The sequence below is a fragment of the Dendropsophus ebraccatus genome, chromosome 1 (assembly GCF_027789765.1).
Source record: "Dendropsophus ebraccatus isolate aDenEbr1 chromosome 1, aDenEbr1.pat, whole genome shotgun sequence".
In the NCBI taxonomy this organism is placed as follows: domain Eukaryota; kingdom Metazoa; phylum Chordata; class Amphibia; order Anura; family Hylidae; genus Dendropsophus; species Dendropsophus ebraccatus.
This window is the reverse complement of record NC_091454.1, coordinates 153,846,154-153,869,654: the sequence shown is the minus strand read 5'-3', so window position 1 is coordinate 153,869,654 and position 23,501 is coordinate 153,846,154.

Sequence of the window (23,501 nt, the reverse complement as noted above, 5' to 3'; positions counted from 1 at the left end):
GAAAAATAAAAGCGCTATGGCTCTTAGAAGGCAGGGAGGAACATTGCATTAATTTGGCCCTGACATCCTGGCACGAATGACCTTGGTCTTGAAAGGATTAAAATTTCTTGTACTGATATTTATTGATTTCTAAAAAGTGACATTTAAATGAAAGTTACGCTTTAAGAATTATGCGCTGGTGCCGTGGATTGGCACTTGTCCTACGACCGAATCCTGGTTCACAGACCAGCGATTAGGGACCCCTGCCCTAAAGAAAAACATTTCTGTTGCTAATTTATATGGTTGGCCTACCAGGTTACACTTTATGGTAAAATTTAGGTAACTTTAAGAAAAAGTAAGTTTAATTTTAACAAATTATGCCTTTTACACCCAAGCATGAAAGAGAAGTAGTTAACTACAAGGACTAAAAAGATCAGTGTATATATAAGCAAAGCTTTAGCAGTCTTGTTTTCTACTGTTTACATTTTAATTCACTTGTGTACAGTCTGTTTGTTCATCAAATGTGTGTCAATTGACATTGTAAAATGGTCTTTTTGCAGAGTGATCTCTCAAAGAAAATGGCCAGTACACATAGTATACAAAAAAAAAAACTGTTACAGAAAGTAAGGTATACCTTTTCAGAATTTTTTTTTTTTTTTTTTTGGGGGGGGGGGGGGGAGGTTTCAAGGTCTTTGCATCAATTTTAGACAGCTAGTTGAAGTTGGTAACAAATGTGTATGCCTGTTACACCTACTGAAGTGAAGCCTTTGTGGCTGTATCCCTAAAAGTACTTAGAAACTATATAAGTAGTACAAATCATATTGCTTTCATCATAGTAGTGAACATAATAGCAGCCACAGTGCAACATATTAGTCCCTATGGTGATAAGTTCATTGTAGTAATTATATTGCAAGACTCAGCACAACCCATTTAGCTCTGCCACGGTTCCTTTCTGTTTTTGACAGCAGCCAGAAAGTTACATATGAGCTGGGTATTGTGAGTATGATATATACTGTAGGTAGGACAGTTGTGAGGAACTACCTACATTATGTTTTTTGATTATTAGAATGGTCTCTCACAAATAAATGCTTTATAAAAAAAAGAATCTGATTTTACAAGTATTCAGTAGGGAGTGTGAAAACAGGAAACTGCTTTGGAAAAAAGGAATACATACTATTCCGGGATGGGAAGTAATGAAATACTTTTAATCTCAGCTGTTTGGATTTTATAAAGGTTACCTATAGCCACACCTGAATTGTCAGGTCTTTACATTTCCGTCATAGCCTCTATCAGGAGCCTCCATTAGATATTTCATTATATTTAACAGAAAAAAAGTGATGTAACGTTCAGTCAACTTAATTATCAATCAATGAGATCTAATGGAGTGTGTCGTGCAGGGTGGTTTCCATTTACAGAGGTGTCCTATTTCAATATATATGCATGAAGTTACCATCTTTTCACAACATAATTTGGTGATAGTCAGTCATTAGATGTATACATTGTATTTGTTATGTGTGGGCTCCAAGAGTTTGGCTTTTGTGTGTTTTTGATGGCATGTTACAAACAGTGTAATCAACAGCACTCAAATGCATGGAGCTATATTAGCTTTCATAAGGGCACATCTAATCATCTGACCTGTGGATCCTACCAGTCAAAAAGCATATGTAAAAAAAAAAAAAAAGGGATAATGACAGCAGCATCCAAAATTAGGCAGTCAGAAGGCAGACCGTGCGCTCAGCCTGCAGCACTGCCGGAGCGTGCGGCTAGCCCCTTGCTGATGGCGATCCTTAGCTACTTACCGGCCGAGACTCCAGGCCCCATAAGTATCCTCCCCTGCTAATTTGGGTCATGTGGGTCTTATGAAGGGGAGGGCCAACTGCTCAGAAAAGGGAGAAAAATAAAATATGACACGGAGAGAAAGGAGCTGCTGCACATCACACCTATGGCTGATACTAATGCCACTCAGCTACATTTAAAAACCAATGCCAGGATGTTGGTATATAATTTGATCAAACCATATTGCCCCATGTGCCACGTGCCGGTCTCCTGGTTCACATGGGTCCCTACACTAACTCCACACTCTTGAGTACAAGAGCATATTCACACTTGTGTTGTTTGGTGGCAGCTTTCTCCACCGGTTGTGCCAACTGGGTTTGGGGAGGGAACTTTGGGTTTGGTCCTGTGACATTGGGGTTGCAGGGCCATTCCATGGCCTCCCTTCCCTGTTTGTGCATGCTTTTCAGGGTTGGCGGTCGCTGACCGACACAGTGTGGAGTTAATGTAGGGATCCATGTGAACCAGGAGACCGGCACGTGATACATGGGGCAATATGGTTTGATCAAATTATATACCAACATCCTAGTGTTGGTTTTTAAATGTAGCCGAGTGGAATTAGTGTCAGCCATAGGTGTGATGTGCAACAGCTCCTTTCTCTCCATGTCATATTTTTTTTCTCCCTTTTCTGAGCAGTTGGTCGTAAGACCCACATGACTTAAATTAGCAGGATACACTTGTGCTCACATATCAGTACCTCCTATCTTTCCCATTCTATCTGCAGTAGTAATGGTGAGTACAAGAGCATATTCACACTTGTGTTGTTTGGCAGCAGCTTTCTCCGCCAGTCATTTCTGTGTTGCTCCTCTCTGGGTGCCTGGAAAATCTGGGTCCAGAGGGGCATGAAGTGGCACTGAATTCAAAGGCAGCTGGCTGACAAGCTGAGTTGATCATACCTGCTTTTTACATGCCTCTAGGACATTGCCCATTTAAATAATAAACCATATTTTCATGGATCTGAGATGCTTGTATAGGCAGGGGAGGAGGAGGGATGCCAATCTTACTTAATAGGGGACAATTAAAATACGAAAATATGGAAGAAACAAAAAGACAGTGAACTTTTAAAACTTTATTCATACATTAGTAAATGCTATTTGTTCAATAAAAGCAAGTAAAAATAAAGATCAACCTAGACGAAGAATCAGAAATTCATTGGGGCCATTATAAATATAACACATACTGTACAAGGTAAACAGAATGCTTTGTTTAAAATAGTTATTTTGCAGCAAATCCTCTAAAGATTTGTGATAAATAAAAGTTTAAAGCCACATGTAGCTTTCTTTGTAAATGCCTGTTAGCAGGCAACTACCCTTAGTGCTTTGTAGTTCATTCTTCCTCTCTGTAAGGAACAGTTTGAAAGGAACATTAAATTAAATTTGTGAAGAAAACAAGAAAACTAAGTAATTTGTTAGGGGAAAATTCATAGTTTTTTAAGGCCATTATAAGCCTCCAGGTAGAAAACAGAGGCTTTCCAAACTCTTCAGGCCATGGTTAGTGCCATATATGATAAAGGAAACAGTTTGAAATATTTTATGAAACATTCGGCATTTATAATTACAGTTGCTTTCTCCCTATTTTAGCTATTATTTCTCTGTTTTAATTGACATTGAAGGGAAAAATCGTAAAATTATGTTTTTATTCTTACAACGTTTACAAGTGATCAAAACAAATTAGTCACATAATATATAACCTCTTTCTTTTGTATAAAAGTTTCAATTTCCTGTATGTTTTTATACTTTACAGTGAAAGTCATAAGGTTGATATCTGAGTTGGAAAACAAATGGTATTATTCCACTTGTCACTAGTTACCTTGATTTGGTTGTTTATATTCTATAAAGAGAAAAAAGGCATGGTTGCACATCCACATGATATACACTGATACACTGCTTTTCAGCACAATTAAGGCAAATATCAAAAGTTAGACCAAGTCTCCAAGTTCTGGGCCACTCAGCCCTACAGACACAACATTACAGCAACAATGGCCATTACACAGCACCACAACAGTGTTAACAGATGGATAAGCTCACCTTGTGCTCCCAGCCAACTGAGAAGAGCTTGGGGCTTGGTATGGCAACAGTGGACCACTGGATCACTCCATTTATTGGCGCGGACCTTATGGCGATGGTCATGGCCAACACTACACCATTTAGATTAGCGACTCACATGAATCAGGAACCGTGAAGTGGTGTGTGGGCTTATACACTTTCACCAAAATGTAAAGTATACTAACTACTGATATTAGTTGTGATTGTGCTGAGAAGCAGTGGATCAGTGTATAGCATATGGATTAAAATGTAATACTACATATAATGCCCTAGGCAATTTATTCTGCATGCTGACTAGAACAGTCACCTACTATTGTACATATTGTAATATTGTAATGACTAGTCAGGTACAAGAGCAGAGACAGACAAGTGAGCCCTGAACTGACCCAATCCAGTGCCCCTGCCTACTTACCGCAATCTGCCCTAGATGACAGCGGGTAACTTGGAGACGTTCCCTACACTGAGTAGGTGAAACACAAGACAAACAAAACACAATAAAGAAAGGTCAGCAATCCGGGTCATACACTGTCAGGTAGCAGAGGTACAGAGTCACAAGGCAAAAGCAAGGTCAGAACACAGGCAGAAGATCAGGGCAAGCAGCAAACAAGGAAGGTCCAGGAACAAGCCAAAAGGTCAGAAACAGGATACAATACAAACCAGGGAGCTGAGACACTATGTGGATACACACCAAAATACCCAGCAACTCCTACAGACACAGACTGTGTTATATGAGAAACCAGGAATCTGGTTCAGGACAGGATTGGCCCAGCCCCTAATCTCCAACCAGAGACACCTGAAACACACACACACACACACACACACACACACACACACACACACTGGGAGCAACCTGCCTGTCACAGAATGCAAGCCAAACCAAGGTTAACCCTGCAATTGCCAGAGAACACAACAGAGGCAACCTGAGCTGAGAAATAGGTCAGTGTACAGATTACCATCAGCGGCGTCTTGTCCGCGCGCCCTGAGCACAGGAGACCTCTGCTGATGCAAAGTCAGGTAAGTTGCTAAAACATATACTGTAGATATACCAAATGTAAATTTATGAACCTAAAAAGGAGCTTTTCAGCTGGCACGATGTTCTGTAATAACAAGATGTGTTATTGGAGATTTTTGATGTAAGCCTGAATCTAAACCTGCATAAGTTAAAATGTAGGTTTCAAGCCAACAAATATGTACTGTAAACCGCACACTGGTTTGCCTATGGTAATATTGTGGCCAGGCTTGGGGCATTCTGGCTCTCACATATAGTGAAGGCCTGTAATTCCTTGTCTTATCTTGTCTTATTTCTGAGGCCACTGTTACTCTCACAGTTATAGGATTACTGTTACTGGATCACAATGTGACCATCACTGGGATTTTATTTACATGAAAACTAAATGTGTGTACACCTAACCCGTGCTTTAAGTGTCACTAAACAAGATGTCCCAAGTTGGGCTGATAATCCTGAGCTATATAATGATGAGAGATAATGTATAAGTCAATGTAAGGAAACATTTACTAGTGTGAACTACCTGACCATAGCCTGTAGTCTCTGACTTGTATTCAAATAGTATGTTTTCTTTGTTCTAAAAAGTACATTCTCCAACTGTTTATTACATAGTGTCAAAAGTCCACTTCTTACTACTGGGGGAAGTTTGAAAGAGTTGAACTAGAAGCACAATGCCTATAACATTGTGTTAGGATATTTTAGCTTATCTCCTGAGCTCTGGTATATTACATAGGACAGAACTTGATAGAAAGGTTGTCATGCTACTCTTGCTAGAAGCAACACTGAACAGCAATATACAGTAATCTTACCCACTGTTCCGGGTAATTTTCATGAAATATATTTGTATTAAATGGTATTTTGACCCTAATTTATGTTTCTTTTTTGGTGCAGACACTTGAATGAGTACATTGCCTAATTCATGTGTTATCACTGCCGTGTATACATGAGCTATTGTTACATTATTTTTTAACATTTTACTCTAGAGGTGATTTCAGAAGGAGCTAGGAGTCTTTCTGTCAGAGTCTGAGACTTCAGAGAAACTGATGAAGTATAAAATCAATGTCAGCGACCTAGGTTGTTCAATCACCTTGAACATGGCCAAGGGGATTTGCATGACTTTGCTTGGCAGGAACATAGGGAAACAAATTTGCAATACAGTTTTTAATCATAATTAAATATTAACAGAAAAAAGGGAACTGCTTTGTTTGGCAAAAAAACTTATTGGTACTATTCAGCATTTTAGCATTGTCCGAATCATCCAGCCATATTACTTCTTCTGGACACCATCTGTACATTTTACTGCAAGAAAGTCTCTGGAGCAAAAAAGCAGAGTGTGCTGATTGACTTTGACAGCTGAGCTAATTTGGATATATCTGGATAAAGAGGGCATCAATAATACAAAGAAAATCACACTTTTTTATGACAGAAAATGACATTAACCATAGTCAAAATATTAATTTAACTTAAAAAATATTCAGTGTCTTTATATTACCATACTTTCTGATGATATATATAAGTTTAAGGTTAAGTTCGCACTTTCTTTTTTATGGAAAAGAACGGATGCTGATTGAAATGAAATCAGCATCTGTTATTTTCTGCAGCGGCGGCATTGGATTGGATTTAATGCAATACCACCCGCTGTTTCGACACTGTTATTTTAACATCCGTTCTTTAGAACAGGAGTTAAAATAATGAGCATGCCTATTATTTATGGACGCTGTTCGCCAACCAGTGTTTAGAAACAATAACTGTTCACACAATGTTAAGTATGGCTGGCGGCCGTACTTTACATTGTAGTCAATGATTAATTGAATTGCAGGCCAACCCAACGGTGGCCGCTATTCAGTTGTAAAAAGATAATATTCCTGTAGCTGATACAGTGGTATTGGCTGCAGGACCATGCTGAACTCCACCTGGCGGATGGCAGTATAACCCTGCACACTGCTATGCAGTGTGAAAATAGCTTTGCAGTGCATATTCATTCTGTTAGCAGAGCTCTGCTTATACAGATACAATATGTCAATGTCAAACTATAATAGAATCATGACACACCAATTTCTGATATATAGATACACTTTTGAAAAAGTGGGTGAAGCATTGATTAATAGGGCCATGGCAACAGCAGCCCATCAGATTTACTATGATGTACACTAATGACCTGGCATAAAACAGAGCTATATGAATAGGGAGCCACGTCCACTACTTTAGAAACTGAAATGACCTACAGCAACTTATACAATTTCACTAATCAAAATGTAAAAATAAAAATAAAAATACCTCCTAAACCTTAACACAAAAATAATGTGTAACCAAGAAATAAGCCATACATTACCAGGAGTAAAATGAAAAATATTTTACCCCTCTTGTTAGCTTGCAGCCACATGGGTATATAGGAAAGAATTAGAACACTAGGTCCACTTGTCACAAAGTCTTGAAGCGAATAACCTTCATTAAGCATTCTTTTTAACAATGGTTATTTTTCTCCAAGGTAGATTACACGGTAGGATTCACATATTTCAATAAGCTTGTAAGCTGTTAGTAAGAATTGAGACAAACTACAGTAGGCAAAAGATCTTTGGCCCTTACACCTGCTACCAAACTCATCCTCCAAGAAGAGCACTTGACGTAAGAATTCCCAAGATACTATGAATGTACAGTATGTATCCTACTTTGTCCTACAAAATAAAAAAGGTCAGCCCAATACTGACAACAAAGTTTTAGGAATGGTTATGCATACATGTAAACCCCAACTTTTGTCAAGTTTGCTTGAATCTACTCATATTCATTGCCTATAGACCAGATCGGTCATTGTAACTGTCCCCTGATATTTTTTTTTCTAGTTAATAGAAAGCAAATATTGGGACTATCAAGCGTATTGTTTATTATATGTGTTATAAAAACCATGACTGAATAATTGGGGCTTCTGACACTATGGTATCAAATCACCTTCTAGAAGTACAGAAATATATTAGATAATCTACCAATGGAAGAATAAAGCATTGTAGGATATAATGGTCTTAAATGTATTCATTGTGTAATACATTTACAATGAGTTGCTTCTCTAATTCTAAACTTATTCTCTGAATATACATTAGGCTTAGGCAATATATTTTACTTACTCATGTAGAAATTCCTAAACCCACATACTTATCAGTACAGCCAGTAACACAGATGAATGTATTTTCTCAGAACTCTGCCTAAGATGTCCAGTAGTTGCCTTTTCATCAGTTGTATAAGTATATAGGTTACTGGGATTAGCCTGGAAATATTTTGTAATACATGGCATGAAAACTAACATGATTTAATTCATATATCACTTAAGTTAGGAATCGGGGCAGGATAACACAAGGACAGGTGAACCCTGAAACTGTAGTGGTGACCAAGGGATGCCAGGCTAGATGGTGGTGCTCCTGAGGCACTTGTCATGGTGGCCAGGAGTGGTATGTGCCCACCCCTGGATAAACCAACAAAACCCTTTTTTAATATGGGTGTATGTTTGAAGTAAATCACCAGAGTCAGGGTTGAATTAAATCAGGAAATCAATTTTACTGTAATCCCTTGAATGCAATACAGGGTAGTAAATCTCTTTTTTCAATAAAGGTGCAATATGTATATGATCCAATCCTTGAGCTGGGTATCTTTAGTTTTGAACACAGCTTTTCGCTGGTGAAATAATACTTGAATACTTTATTTAATAGGAAAGTCTTTGAATACTGTAGCTTGGCTGACTTTGGAAGAGGAGAGGACTGAGGGTTACTACGGGCTTATTGGGGCCTAACTAGACCCTAAGATACTCAACTGAAGGGGCTTTACGCCCATGGATATGAATCCTCCACCTATGGCTGTCTATAGGCACCTAATGACTTAGAGCTGGAACGTAGGCCCCACCTTGTGGGTAGAACTAGCTGTCATGGGGGGCCCTAAGGAACCTAGCAAATTGAAGTAAAGTCTTTCACCTCATCGCTTTTTCTTATTCACTGGCTTGTAGTCCTGTTTTAGTTATCAGGAGAGAAAATAGCCGCCCAGCATAGGTAGGGTATCCTTTTCATTTTTCACCTCAGCCCCCTCTATGTATTGTTAGCCAGGCATGGATGACCTGAAGCAGTTGCAGAAAAGATAAAATAAAATAATCCTTTTTCTCATATCCCTGCACAGGGCACCTGGCATAAGCCAGGCCCTGAAAGCAGGAGCTCTCCCTAGTGTAGTCCTCCCTCAGAGAAAAATCCTTACTCGAGTGATTTACCTCAGGGGAATAAACTAATCCTTGATTGGCCGAACACAGACTCGGAGGCCTTAGTACTGGACAGGGATTGGCCAGATCACTTGAGGCACCTAACTTATGGATTGGTCAGTGAACATCACCTCATACGTACTTAACAGTTATACAGTTAACCCTTTCTTTCAGCTGTGCATACAATTCATATAATACAGTGACATCTAGTAGCATAAAACAAGTAGTGCAGGCACAAGTAAAAAATGCAGTTACAAACAGGGAATATGTTTCGAGTGCAGATAACTTCAGGTGGACAGGAAACACAACAGAGGCCACACACGCTCTTGGACACTGCACTGGCACCTGCCCTGCTGTCCCTGCCTACTTGCCTTAGGAGTCCTAGATGGCAACGGACAACTGTACGACAAAACCCTTACCTAATCCAAGTGCAACATAGAACAAAACAAGACAAACACAAAAAATAAGGCAAAGTCAGGGATCCAGGTCAAAAACAAACAAGTGGCGCAGTACAATACAGAATCAAAGGGGGTAGTCAAAAATCAGGAGCAAGAAGTCAGATAACCAGAAATAAAATGCAGGATATACACTAGGTCAAGATACACTAGTAAACTAGACACTATTTCAGGCAAGGAAGGCATGCAAAAAGAGGATACCTATGGAACCTGGAGTCCCAGCCCCAGGCGTGATTTGAGCTGAGGCTCCAGGTCCGGCCCAATACTGACAGCTGACTGGCAGTGTCAGCTGTCAGTCACAATCATGAAATAACAACACCTTATGCCGATCGACTGGGGGCAGTGAAACCCCGACCGCAACTACAACAAATAAATAGCGCTGCCATGCCCCCAGGAATCTGGCCGGCTGTTAGGAACCCAGTTTGTGTGCCCCTAGCAAATGGCCAGGCTGATCGCTAAGGATGCCGTCGGCTCCCCTGTTAGGCCAGCCACGCGCTCCTCAATCCCACCTACAACCGAGACCTTATGTGCAATATGATATTAGTGCAAGAAAATTAACTACAAAATATGTATAAATTGTACCTTTATTGTTTAAAATATAACAGTATAAAATATCAAAATTCGACACATGGATAACAGCACCCTAGGTTTAGGCAGCTTTGGGTAACCTCATGATAAAGTCTGCACCCATGCCATAAAACACTGTCAAGTCCAAAAATACTCTGATGGTGTAAATAACATTATACATAGTTTAATGCTGAATAACAACCTAATAGCCCATCATTGGTAAGGTGACCAGTGCAATTGTGACCATAAGCAAGGTGTAACCCATATACAGTACGCTGCTCGCCTGGGATGCCGCCAAACTGTGCCGCCCGGTTTCTAACAATTACAGTATTACTACTAAAGACTAGCACATCATTGCACTGTTGTATAGGTTTTAGAATACCATATTTTTGTCCATCATTTCAGGTGGTCTACATCACTAAGAAAGTATATTTTATATACAATGACTAAGGTAAATTCTTCTATATATCTCCATGTATTGTCATTTCGTGTCAATATTTTATTTTGATACTGTATGTGATGGAAGCATATAGAACAATTCAGCCTTTTCTAAGACTGTTGTAATCTGGTGAGTTTTCTACGGTATTTTACCTAAAATCTTTTGCATACCGATATTGTTCTATATATTTGTATATTCCAGCAAGTAAAGCAGGTGCCAATTAGTTACAGTGACCTTTATACTCTTTATGACAAGAATTTAATTGACAGAAAATTGTTAAAAATAGTCTAAAATTTATGACATTACACAAGCCTTTAGTGTCTGCAAATAATTGCAATCATTCCAGGTACAGTGAGCAGCAAAGCAGCATTCATCCATAGTGAGTAATGGCCTCATTTTCTCTAACAGGCAAAAGAAAAAAAAGTTATAATAACTTTTTGTTTCTCATACTTTTTATTATAAGATTTGCTTCTTGTCTTCATACTAAGGCACATTTTTCAAAGTAAAGTATGTAAGCCATTGGATACTAAAAAGTTCCCAAAGTTTTTGGAAGGCATTGTACAGTATGCAAAAAATAACAGATGAAAACGGATGCATACTGTACACATGCATCCATTTTTTGCAAAAAACGGATTGCAAAAACGTAGTGTGAACCCAGCCTAACCCTGCAACTTTTTAACACTACTATTTTTGTTTTATTCAGAACAGTGGTGCCTTGGATTACGAGCATAATTCTTTCCGGAACCATGCTTGTAATCCAAATCCACTCTTAAATCAAAGCAATTTTTCCCTTAAGAAATCATAGAAATGCAAAAAATTGGTTCCACACCCCAAAAATAATGATTTATTATTCTGAATAACAAGTAAAACAAATTAAACAAACATTCAGAAACAGCTTAATATGTGATCTTATAAGTTACTGTACAGTAATGGAGAGGATGGGAAACACAAGGGCTGACAGAGACTGCAGGGAGCATGAAGGAATGAGCAGGGCAGATGTGGGCACATACATGCAGGACACTCTGTCCAGGGAGAGAGGGGTTACAGCTATGGAGAGATTACCTCCACAGTCCTGTCCCCTGATGCAAGCCCCAGCCTGAAGTGGATCTGCTATGATTTGGAAGGTGAGGGAGAATTCCTGGGTCAGAGTACAGGGCTGTAGACCCCGCTATTCAGACCATTCCCCTCCCCCACTTGCGCTCCCACCCAGTACAGGGAGCTCTTAACCCCTTAACGACATCGGGCGTAAATTTACGCCCTGATGCCGGTAAGGGAGTTCAGAGCGGGGCCGCCGCCGCCTCTGAACCGCGCCGGTCCCGGGAGCCGCGTGTAGCCCGGGACCGTAGGTATTAGCGGGCACGGTCCGATCGCCGTGCCCGCTAATACAGTAATCGGATGCAGCTGTCAAACATGACAGCTGCATCCGATTACCGGACGCAGCGTCATCCCTGGTGTCTAGTGGGGAGATCGCTCCTCCGGGATGTTATCCCGGAGGAGCGATCTCCGTAAATGAAGCCGGCCGGGGACCGCTCCAAGATGGCGCCGTCCCCGGCTCGGCACTCGTTTACTTCCGGCTGCAGCAGCCGGAAGTAAACGAGTGCCTATCTCATGGATCTCTGCAGCATATCTATGCTGCAGAGATCTCTATGAGAGATCAGATCACTTATACTAGAAGTCCCCCAGGGGGGCTTCTAGTATAAGTGTAAAAGTTTAAAAAAAAATGTCATTATTAGTAAAAAGCCCCCTCCCCTAATAAAAGTCTGAATCACCCCCCTTTTCCCAGGTTATAAATAAAAGTAAATAAATAAATAAATAAATAAACATGTTTGCTATCGCCGTGTGCGTAATTGCCTGAACTATTAATTAATCACATTCCTGATCTCGCACGGTAAATGGCGTCAGCGCAAAAAAATCCCAAAGTGCAAAATTGCGCATTTTTGGTCGCATCAAATCCAGAAAAATTGTAATAAAAAGCGATCAAAAAGTCGTATATGCGCAATCAAGGTACCGATAGAAAGAACTCATCATGGCGCAAAAAATGACACCTGACACAGCCCCATAGACCAAAGGATAAAAGTGCTATAAGCATGGGAATGGAGCGATTTTAAGTGACGTATATTTGTTGACAATGGTTTAAATTTTTTACAGGCCATCCGATACAATATAAGTTATACATGTTACATATCGTTTTAATCGTAACGACTTGAGGAACATATATAACAAGTCAGTTTTACCCCAGGGCGAATGGCGTAAAAACACATTTCCCCCAAATAAACAAAATGCGGGTTTTTTTTCAATTTCACCACACTTTGAATTTTTTTCTGGTTTCGCAGTGTACTTTATGCAAAAATTCAGCCTGTCATTGCAAAGTACAATTAGTGACGCAAAAAATAAGGGCTCATGTGGGTCTCTAGGTGGAAAAATGCAAGTTCTATGGCCTTTTATGCACAAGGAGGAAAAACCGAAAACGCAAAAATCGAAATTTGCTCTGTCCTTAAAGGGTTAAACCAAAGCAATGCTCTTACACAAGTCACAATTTTGAAAAACTGTACGCTCTTAAACCATAAGACTTTTAAACCAAGTTACTCTTAAACCAAGGTACCACTGTACTTTACTTTGATAATCAAAAGAATAGAACATGTTGACATAAAATAAAAGCAAATACATTAAATGACCACTTTTTCTTGGGGCATATCTGGCTTGTTAAATCATTTTCTGATCAGAGCACATGTTAAGTTTTGAGCTCTAACCTTGTTTTCAGTTGGTCTCCTGCAATTCACTGTAGGCTGCTGCAGCTTAACTGTAGTGCTCCAGGCTCCCCCCATCTGCTCCACACATCTGCTTAACGTTTGTAAAATCAGCCCTAAAGTCGATTAGCCCCTTTGGCCCAGTGATGCATGCCAATATGAGGAAAATTAGCTGAAAGCAGTTTCTAATTCTTGCGAAGTATTTTGTTTGCTTTCAGGACTAATATCTTGATTTAACAAATATATGTTATAAAAATGATATGAATAATGACCATATGTACAGTAGAAGAACCCTAACATAGTATATATTTGTAAAAGTGGGGCATTGCATTCATTGGACTGTTTCTTATTTCTTAATTGTATTAATGATCCCATTGGCAATTATTTAAACTGTAGAAAGTCTTATCTGAATTTTCATTCATTAACCCTTAGGCGACCCTGGACGTACCCGTACGTCCAGGGCTACCTCACCGCATTCAGAGCGGGGCCGCGCTCTGCACCTCCGCGGGACCAGGTGCCGCTCGTAGCCTGGAAATGCAGGTATTAGCGGGCATGGTCCGATCACCATGCCCGCTAATACAGTAATCAGACGCAGCTGTCAAAGTTGACAGCTGCATCCGATTACTGAATGCAGCCGTTCCCTGGTGTCTAGTGGGGAGGATCGGTCCTCCGGGATGTTGTCCCGGAGGAGCGATCCACACATCTTACCCCTTCCGGGGTCAGCGCCGTGATGGCGCTGATCCCGGCTCGGCACTCGATTGCTTCCGGCTGCAGCAGCTGGAAGCAATCAATGTGCCTATCTCATGGGTCTGTGCTGCAAATCTATGCAGCACAGATCTCAATGAGAGATCAGTGCACTTATACTAGAAGTCCCCCAGGGGGGCTTCTAGTATACTGTAAGTGTAAAAGTTAAAATAAAAGTGTGGTTATTAGTAAAAAGCCCCCTCCCCTAATAAAAGTCTGAATCACCCCCCTTTTCCCATGTTATAAATAAAATTAAACAAATAAATAAATAAACATGTTTGCTATCGCCGCGTGCGTAATCGCCCGAACTATTAATTAATCACATTCCTGATCTCGCACGGTAAATGGCGTAAGCGCAAAAAAATCCCAAAGTGCAAAATTGCGCATTTTTGGTCGCATCAAATCCAGAAAAATTGTAATAAAAAGTGATCAAAAAGTCGTATATGCGCAATCAAGGTACCTATAGAAAGAATACATCATGGCGCAAAAAATGACACCTCACACAGCCACATAGACCAAAGGATAAAAGCGCTATAAGCCTGGGAATGGAGCGATTTTTAGGAAAATATATTTGTTAACAATGGTTTGGATTTTTTACAGGCCATCAGATAAAAGAAAAATTATACATGTTACATATCGTCGTAATCATAACAACTTGAGGAACATATATAACAAGTCAGTTTTACCCCAGGGCGAATGGTGTAAAAACGAATTTTTTCCTAGTTTTGCAGTGTACTTTATGCATAAATTCAGCCTGTCATTGCAAAGTACAATTAGTGGCGCAAAAAATAAGGGCTCATGTGGGTTTCTAGGTGAAAAAATGCAAGTGCTATGGCCTTTTAAGCACAAGGAGGGAAAAATGAAAACGCAAAAATTTAAATTGGCAGGGTCCTCTAAGGGTTAAGATCCCATTGTTCCACGTCTTGCAAGTGTAAGTGATCTATTTATTTTTGTTTGCTCCCCATCACTTGTCCAACAGTGCCATTTGTATCATTCCAGCACAGCAACATCCATTTATTTAATAACCCCCAGAAAATCACAGTATTTAATGTGTCAGAGGACTTGGCCTGTCATGGGTTTGCTGACTTTCTGTAAACTAAAAGATTATATTTCCATCTATTAGATCCCCTCTGGCTGCTCACAAACCCCTCCCCGCTCGGTCCTATTTATTAAGAGTGTTCACAGCATACATCAACAAAAAGATGCAGATTTTGCACAAACCACTTAATTTAAAGTTTTTGTATTAGTTGTTGTTCCCATGCACAGGAACATTCAGCACAGCCAACCATTCCTGTGTTCTCTATGGGGAGGGGAGGGATAAGTTGAAGTCAAAAGAGCTATGGCTTTAGCTTGCTTCTCATAGAACAAAGGGGACGGTGACTTTTGGTGATTTTTTCATCACGCCCGACCCCTTTCTGCACTCAGCTAAATACAAAGCCAGAATATTGTACTGTATAACACGAAGCAACATGGATGCTTTCTTGTCTTCTCTTTAGGTTTTCTCATACTTCTATTGTTTAATAACAGATCAGAGTCAAAGAAACTAGACATTAAAAAAAGATACAAAGGAATAAAAAATACAACATTAAGTTGACTAGAAAGTATGCCTGAGTTGACATGACCACAGCATAGTCAATACATCAACGTTTCAAGCAAATGAAGCAGCACTCAAGTAGTGTATAAATCACAATAGCCCTGATTTATCAATCTGTCTGAGCCATAAATTTGCCTGATTTGCCTTTTGTCTGACAGACAGCAACCAATCACTGCTTAGTTTTTGTTTTTCAAAGCAATTAATACATAATTGGTACTTGTTAACCATGTGTGACTATAAAAAGACTAATCATCATAAAGCTCATGAATCAACAGAGAGACAAATTTATCACAAAATAACCCATAGCCATTTGTTAAGCAACATGTACCATGAGATGTGTGCATAAACAGCAGACATTGAAGGGGTTATCCAGAACTTAAAAAACATAGCCCTTTAATTCCAAACACAGCCCCAGACCTGTCTTCAGGTTGTGTGTGGTATTATATGTCTATCTCATTCACAACAATAGAACTGAGCTGCCATACCACTCAAAAACAGGACAAGTGTAACACTATGTCTGTAACAAAGCAATTAGGGTTTTCTAATCTCAGACAACACAATTAACCCCTTAATGACATCGGGCGTAAACTTAAGCCCTCGCGCCCTGGTACTTGGCGCATCAGGGCATAAATTTACGCCCGATGTTTCCCCGATCGCTGCGTGTTCGCACACAGCGATCGGGGAAGATGGCCTGCTATAAATCATAGCAGGCCATCTTAGCTTCACGGCACGGGGGGTGGTTAACACCCCCCGTGCTTACGATCGCCGCTATAGGCTGATCAATTCAGATCAGCCAATAGCGGCGATCGGAACCTTTCCGGGTCATCGGTGACCCGATGACCCGGAAAAAAAATGGCGGTCGGTGCTGTCCGAGGATGGCACCGACCGCCATTACTGTAAAAAGTAATGGTGGTCACCGTGCCACCGGCCCGATCGCCGTGAACGGCTGTCCGGTACCGGCCGGCCGTTCACGGCGATCGGGCCGGTGGCACGGCGATCAGAGTCACACAAAATAGTAAATACCTGCCCTGGACCCCTCAGCTTGGTAGCCGAGGGGTCCAGAGCAGGTATTTGTACATTACTCACCTGTCCCGGGCTCCTGATCGGCGTCTTCCGGGTTCGCGGCGTCCTCGTGTTCGTTCGGGTCTTCGGCTTCCTCCGTGACGTCACGTTCGGCTTCTCTCGGCTATTTTCGGCTCCAGCGTCGGCTTTTTCCGTATTTTGCGCTCTGCTGCCCTCTAGCGGCTGATATGTGTAATACACTTATCAGCAGCTACAGGGATGTTCAGAATGTAGAAAAAGTTTTGTTTTGTTTTTTTCAAAATTTTTTTTTCTATTTTCCGCACCCTATCGCCGCTGAGTGTTGATCAGCATCGCACAAAAGTGCACTGCTAATCAGCAACTCATCCTTTTTGGCGTAGGGTGTTTTTTTTCTATACCCTACTGCCACGGTCTGCTGATAAGTGCCGCACATAAGTGCGGCATTTATTAGCAACTCCTTTGTTGGCGTAGGTTTTTTTTTTATACTTACTGTAAAAAAACACGTAAAAAACACTACATTACACCACACTACATTGAATAAAGTTTGACACTACACCACTACATACCCCATATACTAGTCCCCGTATAAAGATGGCCCCCAGGGTGTTTTCGGCGTCAGAGGGATACGTTATTGCCTCCGACACCGAAACAGCCAGTGAGGATGAATGGGGGGATCCTTCTTTCCTCCATTCATCCTCATCATCCTCATCATCCAGTGACATGTCTGGGGGTAGCGTAGCGTACGCTGCCCCCCAGACACGTCTTTTCTGCCAGTACCGTCCCAATAAGAGATGACGGTATGGTGTGAAATTCTACAAACTCTGTGAGAGTACCTCTGGGTACACTTACAGATTTAGGGTACGTGCATACTGCGGAGTGGTGAAGGATAACCCTTCGTGCATTCCGCAGCTGGCACCCGCTGGTGGACTGATGCGGGCGCGTGTCTCCGCCCGAGTCATAGACTCCATATTATGCATGGGCGGATTCCATCGTCCATCCAAAGAATGAACACGTGCATAGAATGGAGTCTATGACACGTGTGGAGACGTGCGCCTGCATCACTCCGCCGGCGGGTGCCAACTGCGGAATGCACGAAGGGTTATCCTTCGCCATTCCGCAGTGTGCATGTACCCTTAGAGTGTATGTAGGAAGGGACACCCGAATCCAGCCCCCAGATGCCCCCTCCCCCCCCCATCCTCGGAACAAGTGGGAAGATCGTCCAGGAACTGATCTTCCCACTGCTGGATAAAGGTCACCACCTGTACGGGGATAACTTTTATACCAGCGCCCCCTCTTCCGGTCCCTCGCTGCCCTGTAGCTTGCGGCACGATCCGAAAATATCAGAAGTAGTAATAGCGCCCTAATATTTAGCAGCCATAGAGCGGACCCAGTGCTTCTGGATATGAAGGACCCCGGATCGCACCAGGACAACATTTTCCAGGTGACGTCCCCCACACTGGGGAACAGGAGACCCCAGAAGAAGTGCAGAGTGTGGCGTAACAGGGGGATCAGGAAGGACACCATTTTCCTGTGTGACACCTGTCCTGATCCCCCCGGCCTCTGCATACTGGATCGCTCCAAGGCGCACCACACGTCACTGGGGTTCTACATTATCTAAATTCTGTCCCTTATTCCTATTTCAGGGGTCACGTTGGTCCGGGGATTATTCTGATCGCCAATATGGAGTCGGGAAGGAATTTTCCCCTGTGATGAGGCTACTGTCGTCTGCCTTACGAGGGTTTTTGCCTTCCTCTGGGTCAACACAGGTTGAGTTTGATGGACACCTGTCGTTTTCAACCTTATAAACTAATAATTGCCCTAATACCCCCAAATAAATTAGATTTGTCCCTTTTCCCCAGCTAAGTAGGTATGGCCGCCATTCCCATTAGAGGATGCCATGATGCAATTACAAAGCCTCTGTGCAGCCAGGACAGTAGAAACCCCCCACAAGTGACCCCATTCTGGAAACTACACCCGATAAGGAATCTAACAAGGGGGGCAGCGGGGATATGGCCCCCTGGTGACGGCCACATTTGGGACGTGAAAATGAAAAAAATTGTATTTTTTATTTTCTCGGCACATGTTCTACGTAAGTGCCCGTCACCAGTGGGGTCCATATGCTCACTGCACCCCTTGTTAGATTCCTTATGGGGTGTAGTTTCCAGAATGGGGTCACTTGTCGGGGGTTTCTACTGTCCTGGCAGCACAGGAGCTTTGTAATTGCGACATGGCCTCCATCCTCCATTCCAGTCTCTAAATGGCGCTCTGTCCCTTTGGTGGCTTGCCCTGTGCCCATATGGCACATTATGCCCACATGTGGGGTATTTTCGTACTCAGGGGAAACTACCCTACACGTTTTGTGTTCATTTTCTTTTTTAACCCCTTGTGGAAATGGAAAAAAATCAAGGCTAGACCAACATTTAGTGTAATTTTTGTAAAATTTTTACTCTAAATCATTAATCTTGTCATGATTTTTTCATTTTCACAAGGGGTTAAAAGATAAAAAAAAACATTAAATGTGTAGCGCAATTTCCCCTGAGTACGGAAATACCCGACATGTGGACATAAAGCGCCATTCGGGTGCAGGGTAAGCCTCCGAAGGGACGGAGCGCCATTTGGTTTTTGAAGGCTGGATTTGGATGGAATGGATTTCGAGGGGCCATGTTGCATTCAAAAGGCCCCTGTGTTGCCAAGACAGTTGAAACCCCCCACAAGTGACCCCATTATGGAAACTGCACCCCTCAGGGAATGTAACAAGGGGTGTAGTGAGCATATGGACCCCACTGGTGACGGGCACAAATGTGGAACAATGTGGCGTGAAAATGAAATATTACATTTGTTACACTATAATGTTGGTTTAGCCTTGAATTTATCATTTTCACAAGGGGTTAAAAGAGGGAAAAAAAACAAAACGTGTAGAGCAATTTCCCCCGAGTCCGTAAATATCCCACATGTGGACATAAAGCGCCATGTGGGCGCAGGGCAAGCCTCCCAAGGGAAGGAGCGCCATTTGGATTTTGGAGGTTGGATTTGGCTAGAATGGATGATGAACGCCATGTCGCATTTACAGAGCCCTTGTGCTGCCAAAACACTGGAAACCCCCCACAAGTGACCCCATTCTGGAAACTGCACCCCTCAGGGAATCTAACAAGGGGTGCAGTGAGGATATGGACCCCTTGATGATGGGCACATTTGTGCCATGAAAGTGAAAAAATGACATTTTTTACTTTTATGTCATATTGTTCCACATTTGTGCCCGTCACCAGTGGGGTCCATATGCTCACTGCCCCCTTTGTTAGATTCCTTGAGGGGTGTAGTTTCCAGAATGGGGTCACTTGTGGGGGGTTTCCAGTGTCTTGGCAGCACGAGAGCTCTGTAAATGCGACATGGCCCTTGAAATCCTTTTCAGTGAAATTCAGCTTCCAAAAGCCAATTGGCGCTCCTTCCCTTTGGAGGCTCGTCCTCGTACTCGGGAGAAACTGCGCTACACATTTTGTGTCTTTTTTGCCTCTTATCCCTTTAAGAAAATGAAAAATTGAAGGCTAGAACAACGTTTTAGTGTAAAAAATAAATTTTTCTTTTTTCACGCCATATTGTTCGGAAAATCTGTGAAGCACCTGTGGGGTCCAGATGCTCACCGCACCCCTTGTTACATTCCTTGAGGGGTGTAGTTTTCTAAATGGTGTCCCTTTAGGGGTGTTTTTTAGGTTTTGGCACCCCAGAGCCTCTGCCAACCTGAAGTGGTACAGTCAAAAATGACCAAATATAACGGAGGCGTTGAAATTCACTAGGCGCTCCTTTATATCTGAGGCTTGTGGTTGCGTCAAATAGCGCAATAGGGCCACATATGGGGTATTTCTATAAACTGCAGAAACGGGACAATAATTATTGGGGTTCATTTCTCTGGTAATAGGTTTATAATTATGAAAAATATTGGATTACAATAAAATCTCTGCACAGAAAATTAAAATTTTCAAATTCCTTACACACTTAGCTTTTATTTCTGTGACTCCCCTAAAGGGTTAAAACACTTTCTGGATATGCTTTTGCAGAGTTTGGGGGGTGCAGTTTCTGAAATGGGGTGCTTTGTGGGGCTTTCTAACATACAGGCCCCTCAAATACACTTTAAACCTGAACAGGTCCCTAAAAATATCTGATTTTGAAATTTTACTGAAAATTTGGAAATTTGCTGCTAATGTTTTAAGCTTCCTATCGTCTAAAAAAAATGAAAGATCGTTTAATAAATGCCGCCAACATAAAGTAGACATGTTGCTAATGCTATTTAATATATAATTTATGTGGTATAACCACTTTCTGTATACGCAAAAAAGTTTCAAAGTTGGAAAAATGCATTTTTTCAAATTTTTTCACATTATTTGGATTTTTTTCATAAATATTTGTTATGAGTATCGACTCCAATTTACTAGAAATGTAAAGTACAATATGTCACGAGAAAACAATCTCAGAATCAGCTGGATAGGTAAAAGCATCCCGAAGTTATTAATGAATAAAGTGACACTGGTCATATTCATAAAATTTGTCTCTGTCCTTAAGGGGTTAAAAAATGTGAATGAGACCTTAAGGATCAGGCCCAAAATGACCCAGTGGACCGCGCAAATTTAGATTTTTGTGTTTTCGTTTTTCCTCCTCCCCTTCTAAGAGCTCTAGCACTTTCAGCTTTCAGTTTATCTACAAGGCCATGTAAGGGCAATTTTTTTTTTACAGGAGTAGTTGTACTTTGTAATAACGTCTTTCATTGTACCATAACATGTATGATGGGACCCCAAAATTATTATTTATGAAGATATAAATTGGTGAAATCGTAAAAAAGAATGCAATATAGTAACTTTTGGGGGGTTCCTGTGTCTGCGTAATGCACTATATGGTAAAAGCGACATGACACCATTATTCTATACATAGGTCAGTCCAAACAAATTAAGGTTTATACAGATTCTCTAATGTTATATATATATTTTTAATGAAATCCTTTTTTTTTTGGCAATTAATTATTAATAAAATGGGCCTATTGTGACATTCATAACAGTTTTATTTTTTCACCTCCAGGGCTGTATGGGGTGTCGTTTTTTTTTTCGCCATGATCTTTAGTTTTTAATAATACCATATTTGTGAAGATCAGACTATTTGATCATGTAACATAAAATCGGTAATCCTGGCACTTTTTTCACTCTTTCGTGTACGCCGTTCGCCGTTCGCCGTTCGCAATGACGCTTGTTATATTTTAATAGATCGGACAATTACGCCAGCTATGGTATATTATATGTTTATTTATTTATTTTTACATGTTTTATTTATATAATGGGAAAGGAGGGTGAGAGACCTCCAGCGGTCCTTTACAACCAGGGGCGGACTGGGCCACCGGGGGACCGGGGAAACCCCCGGTGGGCCCCAAGCAGGAGTAGGCCCCGCCCCCAGTCAGGGAGCACGGTCCCCCCGCATCGGGGGCCCCCGTGCTCCTGGGGGGCCCACTCAGCCGCCGGCACCTTCCCTTCCTTGTGATCGCAAGCTTCCCTTCCTTGTGATCGCAAGCCCCGACAGATGAGCAGCTGCTGGTCCCGGCAGCGTCATCACCACTGAGCTCTGTGTGCGGTGCGGCTGCTAGGACTTCCGGATCACGTAGCGCATACCGGAAGTCCCAGCCGCTGCGGCGCGCACGGAGCTCAGTGTTGATGGCGCTGTCCAGGACCAGGAGCTGCTCGTCTGTCGGGGAACAGAGGAGAAGAGACCAACGACAGGGGAGCGTGTTGACAGGTGAGTTGAGTTTCGGTTTTGTTTTTTTTATCATAGGGGGGAGATGGACAACATGAGGAGAGGGGAGAGATGGACAACATGAGGGGGGTGGGGGAGAGATGGACAACATGAGGGGAGGGGAGAGATGGACAACATGAGGGGGGTGGGGGAGAGATGGACAACATGAGGGGAGGGGAGAGATGGACAACATGAGGGGGGTGGGGGAGAGATGGACAACATGGGGAGGAGAGATGGACAACATGGGGGGGGAGAGATGGACAACATGGGGAAGAGATGGACAACATGAGAGGGGGGAGATGGACAACATGAGGGGGGGAGATGGACAACATGGGGGGGGGAGATGGACAACATGGGGGGGGGGAGATGGACAACATGGGGAGGGGAGAGATGGACAACATGAGGGGGGGGAGATGGACAACATGGGGAGGGGAGAGATGGACAACATGAGGGGGGGGGAGATGGACAACATGGGGGAGAGATGGACAACATGAGAGGGGGGGGGGAGATGGACAACATGGGGGGGGGAGAGATGGACAACATGGGGGACCAGGGGGAGAGATGGACAACATGGGGGACCAGGGGGACAGATGGACAACATGGGGGGGGGAGAGATGGACAACATGAGGGGGGGGAGATGGACAACATGGGGGAGAGATGGACAACATGAGGGGGGGGGAGATGGACAACATGGGGGAGAGATGGACAACATGAGGGGGGGAGATGGACAACATGAGGGGGGAGATGGACAACATGAGGGGGGGGAGATGGACAACATGGGGGAGAGATGGACAACATGGGGGGGAGATGGACAACATGGGGGGGAGATGGACAACATGGGGGGGGAGATGGACAACATGGGGGGGAGATGGACAACATGAGGGGGGGGGGGAGATGGACAACATGGGGGGGGAGATGGACAACATGGGGGGGGAGATGGACAACATGGGGGGGAGATGGACAACATGGGGGGGGGAGATGGACAACATGGGGGGGAGATGGACAACATGAAGGGGGGGAGATGGACAACATGGGGGGGGAGATGGACAACATG